Genomic DNA, 6,000 nt, shown 5'->3' with positions numbered 1-6,000 from the left:
TCTAGAGATATTGATTTTATTTATCGAAGATTTAATTTCCGCTTAATAACGTCTGTGTAATTAAATCGATTTACTTTATCGATTCATAATTATTCGAGACTTCGTGATATCATTATATTTATTTTAGAATTTTTATCTAAAATATGATTTTTATATTATCTTATTAGCATGAATTTTATTAGGCCTAGTTTAAAGATTATATTTTGTTAATTATAATCCATTAAAAAATGGATTCTTGTAAATCTATAATTCATAATTCTTATAGATCCAATAAAACGATCATTCCAAAAAAAAAAAAAAATATAATTCAACTCAAATTAAATTAAGTGTATGTGTGTGTTATATTCCAATGTAACACAACAATGTTACATTTTACAAATTTCTATTATCATGTGATAATAATTGATTGAAAACACAGCAAATACCTATTGTAAAATTATTGTAACATTTATAGATATTGTAAAATAAAACCAAAGATTTATATTATATACCTATACATACAGATAACAAAAGGAACTGACCTGAATAAAAATAAAAATCCAACAGTACTTAACAATTTAAACGAAAGGAAAAAAAAAAGGAAAAGATACCTATGTAACTCTAAAAAATAGTTATCGTAACAATATAGATAACGGTAGTGGTAAAATTTGTTTGCAGATAAAAAGAAAAAAAAGAAGAGGAAACGTTTAGACCAAGCAATTCTTGTAGTGAAAAGTTGAATACCTAAGTAGGTACTACTATGAACATCATAATAATAATCGAGTGATCTTCTCGTAACATAATTATATGTGTATATATATATATATATATATATATATATATATATATATATATACACATATAATACACACACACATACACACACACACACATATATATAACAAAACGTTTACCATATAAAGATACCGCGGAGATAAGCAGGTGCAAACGTTTTCAAACGCAACGTACCGCCTATTCTCGATTTACGTGTTACGATCCACTAGATTCTCGGGGACGATCGACACACGTTACGATCTACGAGCATTTTGTGTCGTCCATAATATACCTCTACCTGTCTAACTATATATATACATTTTAAGTAGATATATACCTATGTATAAGTAAGTGTTTGTCAGCCGTAGGTAGATACGATATACTATATCTACTCGTATGCCCGTTTTTGCCGTCGCGTTATTCTTATCCACGAAGAGAAAGAGACTCTAGCTTCGTGAGTGCTATCGGATCACGAGACACGAACGATATCTCCTCGTTGTTGTAGGAAACGTAGACTTCACGATTGTGCCAATGGTTAGAAACTGGTGTGGCGGCGATGTCCGTGAAAAAAAAAAAGGAATAAAAAAAGAGGAAAAAAGAAAAAAAAGAACCCCGAGAAACCACCGAGATCCCCGACTTTGACTCGATTGTACCTACACTTGGACGATCGTGCCTGACGACTGAGATAACACCGATAAGGGATGAAACAGGAGGTACGAAAAAAAAAGAGAAAAAAAGAAAAGAAAAAAAAAGGAAAGGGAAAAAAACTTATAGCACGATGAAACCGATCGAAACGTATCACTGACATGCAACTCCGTCCTACACCTTCTATAGTTTGTTTTCAAAATGTGTCCGGTATATTGTGAAAAAAGACAGATTATAACACAAAATTGCTTTGATAATGCCATCGTTTAATAAATAGAGAGAGGAAAAATATACATATATATACACACACACATATATATGTATGTATGTATATGTATGGTCAACTCTTGTAATATTAATAGATCAAAATTTTTCCTATCGATATCATTAATTTTCTCGTTAATTCAAAGTTGTAAAAAATATTCCCTTAACATCGCGTTTTCGCGAAGAAATAATATTTTTTAATAAATTAGTAAAGTAAGTACGATAATTCTATTCGTTAAGTACCGTCGGCACATGGACCTTTGATGCGTGTCCATGTCCGACAAAGAGCGGATGCAGCACGTCCACGATCTCCCTTTTTAGCACGAATTAATTTAACTTGCATTGCATAGTCTCGCATCTTGTAAGAAAACTGTAACGAATCGTAAGAAGAAGAAGAAGAAGAAGAATTTGTAACTGTCCCTTCGAGAATTCAAGAAACTGGATAAATAGTTACATCTACGATATATTCAGGTCGCATTTTTAGACGACATTAATTAACCTTATTCGCTCTTATCTTCTCAGATCGTTCAATCGTCCAATTCCGTTATCTCGCCGATGTTTAAGTACGTACCTACTTTATTACGTCACAGAATTCTCGGCTCATCGCATCTTCGAATAAACGGTTTCTTCCTTGTTTCTCGATCACTTCGTCATTAATTTATATTATAAACATTTATTTCGTATATTAATATAGTTCATGATAATCATATATTATTCATAATATACTCAGAAGTATCATCAGCTATCTATTTTTTATATTAGCTTGACTTTGAAATTTTCAGTACTTTATGTCTAAATGAACAGTATTTTATATCGAATGAAATAACACTTTTGTTAATATATTTTATTAAAAATCGTTGTTCATTGGTCAACTAAGATCTCGTATTCACGATCATTTCTCTAAAGAATACTGAATCCTTCAAAATTTCTTCATATTATTCATCTCTCGATGCCTTGCCTTGAATATTTTTCCCGTCACAATATTTCGAACTGAATATCGTAAAATTTTAACGATTATTTCTGCTCTCGCGAATTCAACGATCTAAATTTAACGTAGAACGTTAGACTGACAAAAAAATATTTGATACGAAAAGAAAGCGAAATATTCAGCATCACTAAACATTCCAGCTCGATAAACAACCACGATTGTCACAAAAATAGAATTTTCTAATCCATGTAAACCACATTGATACCCACATCGATTATTGATAATTGAAACAAAAAAAAAGAACCATAAACACGCGGCACGCTTTGCATGTAATTATGGAGATAAGTAAATCCATAGGTGATCGATAAATTTTCCATGAAAAAAAAAAAAAAGAAAGAAAAAAAATGATTCGTGTTACTTAGCGGGGAAAGGGAAAAACAACTAAAATGTGAAAAAGTTAGAGGAGATCGTTGATACCGTACTCGCGAATTCGTCGTGACAACGACTCGTGATAAAATTTCTTGGAAATCTGTCGTTTGAAGAAGAAAAAAAAAAGGAAAAAGAAAGGAAAGAAAAAGCCCGGCAAAGTTTGAAAAGTTGGAAAAAAGGAATACCATATCTATACCGGTGTATCGCTATTCCGTGCCGTATTAAAAATAATGGCTCCTTGTGATTATAATGGCTAAGGCATACAAGAAAAAGAAGAAACGAAACGGAGAAAAAAAAAGAGGGAAAAAAAGGAAGAGAAAAGAAGAAAAAAAGAAGAAGAAGAAGAAAAAGAGAGAAGAGAGAACCAATATGGCGTCGGTAACAATACAAAAGTGAGACTTAATTAGATAAATAGATTGTTTTCAAACGTAAAGCCGCAATCAAGACTGCAACTAGTGCCGCTATTGATGCAACGATACCAGAACTTGAACGTTGCCAGCGACACAGGAGCGCGCATATTGCTGGTAATTGCGTGCTATGAATAATTACTCGTCCTATGTAGGTATATTACTCCCTCGACTGTACATACAAGTCGGTTTACCTTACCATTCGTGAACGTTCACAATTCACATTGGAATATGAAACGAATGCGTACCGTAGGCACGTAAGTAAGTAAGTAAGTAAGTAAGTAAGTAGTACGTAAGTATTAATAATAACTCGAGAGATTACGAAAAAATTCTTTCTTATGTCGGATAAATCATTTTCACGAATGCATAACGCGTAATTCGTATTTCAAGACGATCAAAAATATCAAATCATACTCGTGTGGTACCAAGTTCGCGCGATTTATTCTCGTGAAATCAAAAGAAATCAAAAGTAAAACGTAAAACATTTCGTTCGACCTTATTTTTAAGTTACGCCGATTATCGTACAAGTATTTTCAATGAATCTTATCGCAGTGTCGACTTTACAAAGGATATATTTTCCGAAACGAATATTTTCTATATCCTTTTTGTTTTTCTTTTCAAACTCTAAATATAACGAAACACGCGTGTTCGTTTTAAAGTCGAGCATAGAAAAATGTGACCGTATCGAAACTTGATTTCGATCGTAAAAATCCGATTAAACGGACAAAAAAGATAAAAAAAAAAAAAGAAAGCTTCAAAGACAGATCAATGAATTGAAAATAATTAGGATTTTACAACGATAACCAGAAAAGATATATTATTTTGTTTATCACCCGCAGGAAAATGAAAATAAAGGATTCGACGTAACGAAAGGTATCGTCAATTTTTTGGTAAATAACATGAGATATATCGTTCAAGTTTTCAAGGCGAAATAATACCTATACCTATAGCTGAATTGTAAATTTGTCGACCTTCGACCGTAAAGCGTTTAAGTTACATGCGTGAATCCAAGAAGAGAGAAGCCGGAGGATGTCTTCCCCATATCCACCCCTCTTACCTTCAGCTAATTGGCTTGGAATATGTATCGAACAGCAAAAATATATCGGCCTTAGCCGTGTGTCGAACCAATGATTACCCCGACTTCCAGACTCGAGCTATGGCGCGCGTTACATTGTTATTATAATGAAAAAAGGATAAATACAAGCTGCTGGTACGTGATCGGCGCAATTACCTTCTTATGATGATTTTCGTAGTGAGGAAAGAAAAAGAGAAAGATAGAAAAAGAAAAAGAGAGAGAGAGAAAGAGAGAGAAAGAGATGGGCCGAGGCTGACCGCGCCAGTTCGCTCGGTCCGAAGAAATCATCAGAAATTATAAGCGAAGAAATTGGTAGTCTACCCCACGAATGATTGACAGCCGGTCTACCCCGTACCATTCCTCTCGTTCCCCTTCGCTACAGACTTTCGTATTACAGGAGGCCGCGTATCTTTTCCTGATTGTCCCTACGGACGTAGGGATAATCCCATGATTGGAAAGCATTAGTACCGTAGCTCCTCGGTAATCGTAGCAGAAAGTTTGAAAAAGACAAAGGAGTTTGTCGGCGAATTCCTTGCAAGAGAAGAAAAAAAGTGTCTGAGTTGTTACGCGATTTCTACTCTTCTCTCTCTTTTTTATTTCTCCTTTCTCTTTCAAAAACATAGTTTTTCAAACGAATTTCATTTTTTAAATCCGTCCAAATTGTCTAGGTCAACGATAATCATTCTTTACATCATTACGATTCAACGAAATGAATTATTAATCGATTACAATAATGATTCGATGATGTCAATTATTAATTAACGCAAGTTTTCCAAGACTGTCATAGTTCGATCTAGATTTAAGTGATAAAGTTAAAAGTTATGTCGAACGTTGTCTCAAGTTCGATGATTTAGAAAATCTTATCTTACTGTTAGGAAAAGAAAATTATTGCGTTTTTGTAGATATATATCGTATATACATTCTAGTGAATGATCAAAACGATGTCAGACATTTATAATCGACTTTACAACTCCGATAATGTAACAACGTAACGTTATCCGAATAACATCGAGCGAATCAAAAATTCTTCACATTTGACCACACGTATTATTTCTAATGTATAATTTCTATATTTACACGATCATTTTTCTGAGATCTTACGTCGAACGTTCTTGTCAAGCAAATCCCCCCGCAAAAAAAAGGAGTGAATCCTTTTTATCAAAAGTCTTAATCAATTTTCTCACATTTTCACTTGGTGGAGAGTCTTACGGCAAAAAAAAAGGAAAAAATAACAAAAAAAAAAAAATGCACGACATAAAATGATTAATGAAGAAATCAAGACGGTAAAAAAATGATTCGTACGATCTGCGGATCGACGCGCTATAGTACAACGCCGTCGACGTAGCTTCGCGCAAAATGGCCGACGAGAATGTAACAGTATTCTCCGTTCTCCAAGTAAAAGATCGTAATATTGCAAGATAGTCGAAGGCGATATAAATTCTTTGAAATTTCAACATTTCAAAACATTGCGATATCCATCTATTCGTTCATTCATGCAA

General features: G+C 33.4%; 1 protein-coding gene across 5 annotated transcripts in view; it reads right to left on the bottom strand.

Moving 5' to 3' along the window:
- Nucleotides 1–6,000, bottom strand: part of LOC127065812 (aryl hydrocarbon receptor protein 1) — a 124,605-nt gene that overhangs the window by 114,278 nt on the left and 4,327 nt on the right. The gene's annotated exons all lie outside the window — the stretch shown is intronic.

Source organism: Vespula vulgaris, chromosome 8 (genome assembly GCF_905475345.1).
Source record: "Vespula vulgaris chromosome 8, iyVesVulg1.1, whole genome shotgun sequence".
In the NCBI taxonomy this organism is placed as follows: domain Eukaryota; kingdom Metazoa; phylum Arthropoda; class Insecta; order Hymenoptera; family Vespidae; genus Vespula; species Vespula vulgaris.
Note: the sequence above shows the minus strand (reverse complement) of the source record. Positions and strands in the feature narration are given on the sequence as shown.